Genomic DNA, 12,500 nt, shown 5'->3' on the forward strand with positions numbered 1-12,500 from the left:
CCCATATTCTTCCTTTTGCTCCCTCTACTTCTTCTTTCCTTCTTGTCAGAATAACTGACCGTATGACTGCTTACTACTATTTCTCACTTGAATTACTTCTTCCTGTCTTAAGGCTTGACCTCTCAACCCTACACACATCTCTCACTTGATTTGGGCTATCCTTTAAGTAAACAACGCACAGAGTACTCCGGATATGATATGATATATATCCACCTTTGCTACTACAATTATCTCCGGAAAATACCCACAAGGGTTCTTTACATGGATGTTTACAGCTGGAATGGAGCTACACTCCAAGTACTGTTTCTTCTTTGTTCTTTTTTCTGCACATCGCTCTCACTTCTTACTACAAATCTCCTCTTATAGATGTAATAATCCATTCTTCTACTACTACCGTCTCCGATGAAGGGATACATTGGATTTTCCCTGAAACAGCTGTAAGACTTTATCCATAAAATAAAATTCTAACTTTGCCATTGGTCTCTTTATCCTTTTCTTTCTTTATACATACACATGCTAATACACGACCTATGTTATATTCCCCACTCATGTTGCTACAACGACAGGGGCAAAACTAGTCGGTATACAGCACTTACTCGGTATTACCTGTATCTTTAGGGTTTGGTTGACTCCAATACCCTTCATAACCTTTATATATATATATATATATATATATATATATATATATATATATATTATTTTGTTTAAAAGATTTCCAACACTGTCTGTTTTTTATGTTTTATTTATATTCCTGCAGAACCAATGTGGGATATAGATATTGGAATATACAATGTATAATATAATATACAATATATAATATAAAATAAAATAAACTATAATAAAATAAAATAAAAATGGATGGTATCATGAAATAAAGTATTGAATGTAGATGAAATATTGAGTGTTCAATATAAAGGATCAAATATATAAATATATAAATATATAAAGGCGACTCGAGTTTCAGGGTTATTTCCCTTCGTCATGGCCGGTATGACAGACTTTAACAGACCGTAATAAGTTGGCTGGTTTTCTGTCTTTTATACCAATTCCTTTGGACAGCAGCAGTAGGTGTTTGGCTATTTTTAGAATTGATGTCAAATCTATTTTTAGAAATGATGATATTTGAGTAATTGTTTTGTGTTTGGGTTGTAGGAATAAGATTTTTAAACCCCAAGTAAGATAAATTTAATCATTGTTTGTTAAGAGTGGGTTTGAATTTCTTAATAAAGTCCTTTTCTTTGCATTTCTTTCAATTTCATTCCGGTTGTAAAGTTTATGGAATGGAAATATAATAAAAGTTTGATGACCACATGTAGCCAGATGGTTACTCAGTGGTATTTGGTGGACTTCTGGGTTTTTAATCTGTTGTCGATGTACCCGTGAGCGTTCCGATAGTGCATTACCTGTCTGGCCAACGTACAGTTCTTCACAATTAGGGAATTTGATGCAATAGATTAGATTTCTACTTTTGCAGTTCATGTTCGCATTGGTGAATATTTTCCCTGTTTTTGTGTTCATATATGGGCCAGTATGGATTGATCGGCATGTGCCGCATCGGCTATCATTGCATTTGGATACAGTGAATGTTTGATTTTTGTTGCTGAGGTCAAACCTTGCCTTTGTTAATAGCTTTTTCAAGTTTTTAGGTTGTCTCTTACTGAGAGTTATATTTTGATCTGTAATGATATTTCTCAATTCCTTACAAATACAAATACAAAACACATTCACACTCAAATACAAACGGTGGTGCACCAGCATGACCGCAGCCATTTGGCTGAAACACATAAATAAATAAATAGCAATGAGTGAACACATAGGTGCAAAGCAAAGTGGAGAAAATAGTTCTCCCACACCAACGAGCAAAATATAAGCTTTTAGGTACTATATACCAAGAAGGTTAACTGGGACGTGCTACTGTCCAATCTAGAGAGAGATTTGTATCCTAATTGCCTAAAATGACTACAAAGTAATCTAAGGAAGTTTGACAGGGGAAATAACTTATTCAAATTGAAAAGAATTATCTCCCATATATTTATCCCCCCTTTTTTTTTTTTGATAACCATTTTATATAGATTTTGTCGTTAACGCTGAATATCAAGCAGATGATCTATGCATTGGGGTTAATGTCATCGATACTCATTCGTAGGTAAAAATGGTGGGCTGTATGCTGGCTGTATATTGAAATCTAGAGGTGTACGAATGCATTTACAACTGTTTTAACAGTAGTATTAATTCGTTAAACAGCATTGGACCATCTAGAGTACCTATTGATACGACTGAGCAGATAACTATGTTGATATGAAAGAAGCATCGGCTCCCCAAAACACATGTGTTTCTGCATAAACTTCACATTAGCCGAAGTAAAGTTATTCAATGGTGAGTTGGTATAGCACTGCATGCTTGCTCTCTGACATGCGATGCACTAGCGTAGCTAGAGTGTATGCCACCCGCGAAATATTTTTTCCCATGAGAGTTCCGTCTTCAGTTATGAATCATTTGCATACAGCCAATCAGAGCTTAACTATCAAACTAATTTATGAGCGCATAACAAGTGAAGGGCGATAAGATAAGGTCACTTGGATAAGGAATGACCATGCTTCTTTTCTTTTTTAATAATGTTTGTTGTTTTCGTTTTTGTTTCAACCATGGCTACTTCTGCGTAATTATTTGTGTCGTTGTTTACTTTGTAAAACAGTAAGGAGAGAGGGTTGCTCGTACATCACACTCTACCCACACTTTTCACATCCACATCTTTACCATATGGGACCCTAACAAAATTCGATTATAGGTATAGATGCAAATCTATCTAATTACTTGTCTCCTAAAATCAGGCATGACTTGGTGATCAGTCGACTTACATCACCGTTCTTCGTCTTGAGTTTACTTGGTAGAATGTGTTTTACCAATAGATTTGTAAAAACTAACACTTCCTTTTTCCGAGCCAAGATTCGAAACCGAATCTAAGGATTCTCGCTCATCTGATCCACTACGGGACAAAAAGGCGCAAAAGAAATTTCTTTGTCCTGTCAAAAAGTTATGGATGGATTTCTTTTCGACCTACGACCAGAGCCGTGTCATTTAAGGTTCAAGTAGACAGGAGGTGACCTACATAAGTAGAAATTGATCCTGTAGTATGTCTGTCCTTCTAGCTGTCCTGACCATCATAAATACAGCAATCCGTCAAAGGACGACAGAAACAGCCATCACCAGACAGCCAGCAAGTAACTTGCGCCAGTCAAGCAGCCAACATAGAACGACATGTTCAGCATGAACGACCCAACACAGTAGCAGAAGCAAAACATAATAAGACACTACCGAATGACCAAGGCAGACACAGACACAAAACATGCCCAGTTCTACCTCATCACATCGACACAGTATTTCCCTTGTTTATTTTCTACTTCACCAAATTGAAGCAAGTTTGTAATGTCATATAGTGAACCTTTTGGTGTATACAAGTAAATGCAAGCGTCGATTAAATAAATTATTTAAACCACAATCCGATGCTTTCCCATTGTTTTACTTTAATGTCGTCCACATGCCTATTACATCTACTACTTCAACATCTTTTGCTACACCTTTTCCACTACAGATTGGTTGTTTTTAACACATTCACGCATGTTACGTTGGGCTTTGCGTCTAGGCATAATCTGAGAGCTGAACGGATCTGATCCTTCGTTATCCGCATGACAGCCTCTGTGTAGTTGTTTGTGTACAACAAGGTCAAGGTAAGCTCTGATTGGCTGTATGCAAATAAGTTTATTACTGCGGTTCGGAACACTCATGGGAAAAAATTTCGCAAACCGCCCGGAGCAGCCCTTCTGTTTTCCGCCCCCGGACCTCACAAAAAAATACATATTGCCTACAACAGACCCAAAAGTGGTGCCCCTTTAAAAGTGCCGCCTGGGGCAGACATCCTCTACTCCTTCTCCAAGATACGCTAGTGATGTGATGTAATTCTTGGGTCACTACTAAATGTCCACGTTGATGATAGCTCAAAGGATGCATGCCAATACCAACTTTAGAGTAAATCTGGCACCTGTGGGTGACAAACAATGGAATGCATTGAAAGTCACATGATGATGTATTTGAGACATAAAGAGGCGTTCATGTTTGGTAGAAACATCACATCAAATGTATACAGCTTAGTAAAGTAATCACTAGCGTAGCTAGAGTGGGGCGGAGGGGGGTGGTCCGCCTCTGATGGCACTTTTATGAGTGGGGTCTGCTATAAGCTATAAGCCTGTATAGGCTGTATTGAAATCAAATAGTAGTGGTTTTAATCTCGGGACTAGGAAACTACTCAACGTTAAATTCAATATTATGTGCTATATGTAATTTTTTGTGGAGGCCCGAGGGCGGAAAAACTGAAGGGCAGCCCCGGGCGGCACACGCTCTAGCTACACCACTGTAGATAGAGCACTTACTGGGAAGTTATAGATAGGAAAAGAATTTCTTTGTTTGTGGTGTACTGTAGGTTTTGGCCACCATGCATGGTAACCAAATTGCTGGCCCCTTCGACTACAGAAAACACATGGATATAAAATGGCCACTTTGTTTAGTTCACTCAAACTACACCTTCCACTTCAAATCATTGCCTTCCATAATTATTATGATCAGCTGTAATCTAGTCAAAATCAGTAAAAATATCGTCATGTCTTTTGGTACGTCAGATGTCAGTTGTATATTGGGAGACACACTAGATTTAGTTATAAAAACCAAGTATAAGATTTAATAATTACACGTTTGTATATGATACATATATAATTCAAAACCACATTAAAATAGAAATCGAAAACCGAAGACATAAAAATGAACGAAGAAAAAAAAGAAAAGAAAAAAGAAAAGAGGAAGAAAGAAAGAAAAAGAAAAAAGGGGGGAAAGGGAAGAAAGAAGAAAAAAGAAAGAAAGAACATCAAGTCAACACTAGTGCTTCAGTTGGTCGCATATTACAAGGTTCAACGGAACCTACTGAAGCAAGCCAAGACGCTCGTGACATTACCGTTGCCGATGGCGAGGCTAAGGCGTTGGAGATATAATCGAAGGGGTATAATCGAATTTCTTTTAGTGAATGGTGATCAAGTCTAGATTTCAAGGCGTACTTTAAAGATTAGTTTGTAGCTCATTAGGAAGTGTTGGAAGTTGCCTTCAATACATGAAGGTGCGTCCTGGATGCCATGCATTGCTAGTGCTGTGTACGAGGTAATCACCAGAAATCCATGGTCGGGGCTAATTGTTACAGTGTATCAACTTACCCCAGGCATGTAACAACTTACCCCTTCTATTTCAGTTTGACACGCCATGCCTAGAAATTACAAAAGGAAGACTACAAGGTGGGATACCCCTCCTGATGTCATAGAAAGAGCCGCCAGAAAAGTTGTGGGTGAAAAGAAATCATTACGGAATGTTACCGTAAAATAGCGCATAGTGGATGAAATAAACGAACGGAAATCCAAACCAAAGAAGGCAACTGGTACAGAAAAGGCAACAACGGGGAAGGGAAAGTCAACTAAAACAGGTAAAGGCAAAGGGAAGCAGCCTCGCAGCAAGCAAGTCACCGATTGGCAATGCCTCGTCTGCTCAGATTGATACTCCAACTCCCTTGCAGGTGAAGAATGGGTGCAATGCATGATCTGTAAAGAAGGGCACACACTGACTGTACTGGTGGACGACAGGACTTTCTGTGTGATCTGTGTGGCGAGAAGTTAATAGAGGGCGATTCCGACTAGATGGCACATGTAACAATGGGGAAATTAGCTGATGAGGAGACTCAGTATCACAGTTAGGATATGAGGTGGTTCAAAGTTAATTAATTAAAATAATACTTCCTAGATGCAAGAAGCAGGAGACGTATTCATTTTAAACTTGTTTGCTAATATAATCCCGAGTTATCGACAGTTGTAACAAAGTACCCCAGTAAGTGTCACAACGTACCTCGCACTCAGGAAAAATTGTTACAGCTGACACCACCTGTCTAATCAATGCTATGTAATTTCTGTTTTTTGCTGGTGATAACAATAAACAGAGATGTTTTACCAATTAAATCTGAAAAGAAACTTCAGCTGTGTATATTTTTGTGAGTGCTAAGGCAAAAAAAATGAAAAATGTAACAGCTAGACCCGGTCTCCTTTAACTTTTATTTTTGAAAAACATTCTCAGGGCTTCAATTATAACACTTATATTTTTTTAATGCATTGGACTGTTACCTAATTATTCAGCTTATACATTGTACCTAGGTAAAGTATTGATTATTTGCCGTTGTGGTGTGATGGAGGAAAAAGACAACAAGAAGCAAAAGGACAGAATGAAACGTTGGACCTTACCTTGTCGACCGCAGCGGAGTACACGATCGCTCCTGATCAGAACACGTCTTTCTCGTAACCTCACCGTTTTCTGACTGACTCCACGTGCTAGCCTTCGACCGCGTGTCACCGACTTCCGATCTGACCCTTCCGGTCTGGCTTCACCTCTGTTTGCCTCACCCCTCTCCACCACAGCACACAGATCATCACAGCCCATAACACCACACGCCCCCCTGATCTATAGATCATTCAACCGGCTCTCCCACTCACTCCTCGCTCCCGAACTACCTTAATTGGTTTCATAATCAGCCAACCAGGGAGGAGGGTACCGCTCCCTTTGTGGTCGCTGTGTGACCCCGGGACTGCCTGAGTTCCTGGTGCGCTGCCTTCATCATCTTGCCTACTGCTGCTGTCTTCATCATCCTGCCCACTGCAGCTGGTTCCATCCTCTGAAGCACTGACCATCTTCCGCACATCCAAAACAGGGCGTGGCATACCATCGACTGAGACGTTGTTCTTTGAATTGATGGAGGTTATAGTTCCTTTCCCCCATTGTGATGTGCACCGTGCATTTGGGGGTTTTACCCAAACTTCTTCCTCGATCTGCATGAAGGTGTGCTCTTCTTCTCCCCGCAGTCGCATTGATGCAATACACGGGTGCCTCCACTCGTACCTGAATATTGCCCTGTGTGGCACCGACTCCTCAGCCTGTCCTGACCTGGGCGACATATTGTACCGAAATACGGCCTTGATTGACGAAATGTGGCCCCTCTCTGCCATGGTCTTGATGGTACGATGATGCCTTTCCACCACTCCATTTCCACTTGGCCGGTATGCCGCCCTGAAGAAGCGGTTGACCTGCCCTGTTCTTTTCGGAAGGCACAAAAATTACGCTCAGCTCCAGATCGAACTCAGCGGTTAGCTCCCGCAATATTCCCAATCGGCGCTTTACCAGCATCTCCGCAGCCCCTTTGGTTCGCACCCTCCGCTCATTGGTGATGACTGCCGTCACCCAACCAAGCACAGTGGCCGAATCGGTTCTAATTTTGATGGTGCACAGCCCCCACTTCAAGGCCAGGTTCACCCCCTTCAGCACGGCATCCAACTCCGCCACGTTGATATGGTTGCAGTCATCCATCTTCCTGAGCCAGGCTGCATCTTCCACCACGGTGCCTACCATTTCCAAGACAACCCCTATTGCGATGCTACTGGCGTCACACCAAACGATCCCACTCTTTGATTTGGGAACATACCAACTGCCCCTCACTGGATCCTCCGCTCTCACTCTGACCAAGACTTCTTGCATCATGTCGGTCGTTTTCTCCCCAACTCTGTCATTCCACTTTGCTCCTTCGGCTCGTCTCTTGATGAAGCTACATGCTGTCCGAAGCCATCCTGCAACCGGGTAATGTCCCACCAGCTTCCCGCACACCGAGAACAGTTCCCGCCTACTCACGCTGGTGCCCAGTTCAGGGATCTCGTTTCCTCTCCGGAACACCAGCTCGCCCGATCTGTCTTTTTGTAGCTTCAGCCCCAGCGCAGCTCCCCCCCCCACCATCGACTCAGGCGGCTTCGCAATCAGCCCGAACCTCTCCAGGTGTCTCACTACCTCGGTGGATGGCACTACAGTCTCGTCAACCAAAATGTCGTCGATGTAGGAACTGGTGGCCTTCCTTATCCTCTCTTCTTTCCCTAGGACGGACTTGAGCACCATCGCCATAATTTTCGGAGCGGAATTCAGCCCGAAACCCAGCCTGGTTAAACAGTACGTCCGGCCCTTGTACCTCACCAGCTGGTATCGCCACAGCTTGTCACTCACACGGAGCTGCAAATATGCCGACTTCAAGTCGACGATCGTCGCTGCCTTGGTCGACTGTCTCCACACACGTAACGTCTCACCGCAAACGTCTGTTGCCTCGCCTCCCGTGTGGCACGATATATGGTCGTTCAGTTCCCTAAAGTCCAGCACCGGTCTGACTTTTCCTTTCGTCGGCTGCACCACCGCCATCAGAGGCAGCACTCCACTCACCACCTCCTCTTTCCACGGGACAAGGACTCCTTCCTTGATCCATCTCTCTACCTCCTCGTCGAACTCGACGTCGGCGTGACCTTTCAACGTATGCTGGTAGCAGCTCACCCTGTTCTTTAGTAGTGGGGGCTCGTCCTTCCATCGCCACTCTATCGTCCACCTCCGACCATCAAACGCCGCCTGAAAATCTTTGTCTTCGATGGTGTAAGCGGCGCTGTCCTCGACGGGGCTCTGCTCTCCCTGGCGGTCCCGACTCACGGCGCACGATGGCCCCACGCTTCCGAACGTGACCTCATCTCCTGCAATCCTAACGCCACCAAGACGGTTGATGGCGTCCATCCCCAACACCACGTCAATCTCATCCACCAAGTGGCCAACTACAATTGCTTGCAGCGTTAGCTTTGCCCCCTGCACCTCAGTAATGCCTTCACAGCGTACCTCTCTTCCGTCGACTGCCCTCACACTGCTTTCTCCACTCCACGTCTCTACCACTCCCTGAGTCATCAGGGTCGTTGTACAGCCTGTGTCCACGAGGGCACGCGACATCTTCCCATCCACTAGCACATCAACAACGGGTAGAAAAAATTGCGCCTTTATTGATCTGAAAAGGAGACCACTGGCGCAGTAGTCTCCCTTAGACCGTTTCCCTGCAGACATTCGCTGGCTATATGTCCCGTTTCACGACAACGGTAGCAGATGACCTCAGGCTTAGGTAACTTACAGTCTCGCACCATGTGCGGGCCCTGACACCAGAAACACTGTCCTTTGAACGGTCGCACACGTTCCTTGTTCGACCTCTCTCCGCCACTCCTTGGCCGGCCACCTTTTGCTGTCGCCGCTGCTGCCAACGGTGACGATCTACGACACGAAACTAACATACGAGCTCTCGTTATTATATCCGCCATGGGCATGGTGTTCACGTCCGGCAGTTTCTGCAATTCGACCGACAGGTGATCAGGAAACCCAGTTATAAACGCCAACTTCACTGTTCGATCCAGCGATTCTCCCTCGTACCCCGCCAGTCTAGCCAACCTCCTAAGTTCGTTGGCAAACACGTCGACCTGTTCGCCGGTCCACTTCGCTCTCCCCAGGCGAGCGTACGCCTCAAACATTCCTTCTGCGAAGGCCTCCATCAAGCGGATTTCTATTTTCTCCGCACTAACTTGGTCCCTCTCTTCCATCTCTAAAAATAGCGCCAACGTCGGACCATCCAAGTAGAGCGGTAGAAAACTTGCCAAGTCGCATATCCCTTGGAGCTTCGCGACCAGCTTCATCATTTTTAGCCATGCGACCACGTCCGTGTCGCCGCAAAACGGTTTAATTATATCACTAGAAATCCGGACTACACTCATAATTTTTTTTTTTTTCTTATGGGCCGAAATAGCTTGTGGTGTGATGGAGGAAAAAGACAAGAAGCAAAAGGACAGAATGAAACGTTGGACCTTACCTTGTCGACCGCAGCGGAGTACACGATCGCTCCTGGTCAGAACACGTCTTTCTCGTAACCTCACCGTTTTCTGACTGACTCCACGTGCTAGCCTTCGACCGCGTGTCGCCGACTTCCGATCTGACCTTTCCGGTCTGGCTTCACCTCTGTTTGCCTCACCCCTCTCCACCACAACACACAGCTCATCACAGCCCATAACACCACAGCCGTGACACTGAAATCGATATGCACCCATGAGTCATGTTATTCATGAGGCTGAAATTGTAACAAACGTTGAAAATTCACTACAACAAAAAGCAGTCTCATGCATACACTCATACCTCTTCTTTCACTCATACCTACTTGCTTCAAATGCTCTGACGTATTTTGTCCAATTACGACACTTTGTGATCAGGTTTACGACAGGCCAGTCATTTCGAGGAGTATTTGATCTTCTTGGCAACACGACTTCTACTTTCAGCTTTTATTACACAAGGCGAATCTTTCACATTTTCCACAGACAATTAGTGCTTACGATATCTTTAATCATTTTCCTGTAAACGCCTTTTACTTGCGCCATACGTTTGTGGTTACTCAATTTGCCATTTTGAGTACAAACACAGCTATTTTGACACTGCATTTTTCAAACTATGTCAGGACGATCCTTCCGCTCAAATGCTGTTCTACCCTCAAATGCCCTCCTACTACACATGGTCCAGGAAAAAATGGGTTCGCAGAAAGGCAAACCTGTTGATGGGCATCCTGGAATTCAGTTTGACAGTTGCCTTGGACGAGTTTATACAGTACACCCGAATTACCATGAATGCTATTACTTCCGTTTGCTGCTTCACAAAGAAACGGGACTGCTGTCATTCGAAGATCTTCGAACAGTCAATGGTCATGTGTGCAGCACGTACAGGGAGGCATGCTTCAAACATGGCCTGCTTGAAAATGGCTCGCAGTGGATTTGCACATTATCAGAAGCTTCTCTTTTGCAATTCCCTAGCCGTCTATGTACGCTGTTTGCAGTGTTACTACAAATGTGCGAGGTGGATGATCCAAACTCATTGTGGCAGAAGTTCCGAAATGATCTCTCAGAAGACTACAGACATCAGGCAATATTGCAGTATCCTGAACTGGATGGCACCAGTGATGAAATTTATAATAGAGCACTGATTGACCTTGAGGACAGGGTTATTTCCCTTGGTGGTACTGATTTGCCGACATATGGTTTACCAGCTTCACTCCAGTCAGTATATAACACACTTTCTTCTGAGTCATGCGAAAAACGTCTTACGACAAAGCGTCTCTTGCCCAATTCGTAATTGAGGTGGAACCACAACTGCTTCCAAACCAACGCCATGTCTACAACTGTATTGCTACCAGCGTGCATCGCCGATCTGGTGGCATTTTCTTCTTGGATGCACCAAGTAGCACCGGAAAAACCTTTTTAATCAAATTAATTCTCGCAAATGCACGGCAAAATGGAGACATAGAGTAAACTGCAACCTCTTCTGGGATTGCTGCCACTTTGTTGCCAGGTGGGAGAACAGCACATTCCACCTTCAAACTTCTATTGAATTTAGCGGCTCCAGAAGCCCACTCCTGCAACGTCAGCAAAAGTTCTGACCAAGGGCAAGTACTCCGACGGTGCATTCTTATTGTATAGGATGAGTGCGCAATGGCTCACAGAGGCATTAGATAGAGCTCTGAGGGATATACGAGACAGTCAGGCTCCAATGGGCGGTGCAACGCTTCTACTGTCATCTGCCCTCATTCCTAAAGGTACGAGGGCAGATGAAGTACAAGCATGCCTTAAGTCCTCACGGTTGTGGCGTCATGTTATGACACACTATCCACAAATATTGGAGCCCGACTTTATGGTGATCGAAATTCTTCCCAGTTTGCTAAAGATATTTTGAAACTTGGTGACGGTAAGGTGCCTTTGGACACGGCAAGTGAACTAGACATCTCGTCACTTTGTACTATTGTACTGTAGTAACGCCGTGCGCATGCGTAGTCTCACGCATGCGTGGAATTAAACAAGCAAGCTTTCCCGCTTAATTCTCCCTCTTTCTCGGTCGGCCGGCCATGAGCATGGACGTGTCAAGCAGTGTCTCCAACACTCCAACTCTGGAGACAGTCTCTTTACGTGTTTAGCTGTCTCTCTTCATCTTTCGAACTTACGCTCGACAACTCGCTTACATCTACATAACAACGTCCCAACAACTATGCTCACACACACAGAAGCTGTAACAACAAGAGCTAAAGATGTATATATTTACCACCTGAATAAATGTTGTTTAAGTTGATAGTCTGGAGTTCAGCGTTCTGTTATATTCTTAATTTTATATAGGAAAGTCAGGTATACATCTAATGATGTATAACCAACTTTCCTATAGTACCTTACATCAACGAACTAAAGGACAAGGTGTTCCCGAATTTGCAGGACAACTACTGCAATCTTAACTGGTTGTGTGAAAGAGCAATACTTGCTCCTAAGAACACCACCGGAAGCAAGCTGAATGGTCAACTCCTCCATTCTCTACCCAGAAATCATCGAACATTTAAGTCAATTGATACCATGATAGACAACAATGAGGCAGTTAATTATCTTACCGAATTTCTTAACTTATTGGATCCTTCATGCCTTCCTCCACATACATTGCAGATGAAGGAAAGGATTCCAATAATGCTGCTTCGGAATTTGGAGCCACCAAAACTATGCAACGGAACATGACTG

General features: G+C 43.8%; 1 protein-coding gene across 1 annotated transcript in view; it reads right to left on the reverse strand.

The window, feature by feature from the left end:
* The window catches only part of LOC106879762 (malignant fibrous histiocytoma-amplified sequence 1 homolog), an 82,272-nt gene that overhangs the window by 58,057 nt on the left and 11,715 nt on the right, over positions 1–12,500 (reverse strand). The gene's annotated exons all lie outside the window — the stretch shown is intronic.

Source organism: Octopus bimaculoides, chromosome 10, assembly GCF_046866305.1.
Source record: "Octopus bimaculoides isolate indiv1 chromosome 10, ASM4686630v1, whole genome shotgun sequence".
In the NCBI taxonomy this organism is placed as follows: domain Eukaryota; kingdom Metazoa; phylum Mollusca; class Cephalopoda; order Octopoda; family Octopodidae; genus Octopus; species Octopus bimaculoides.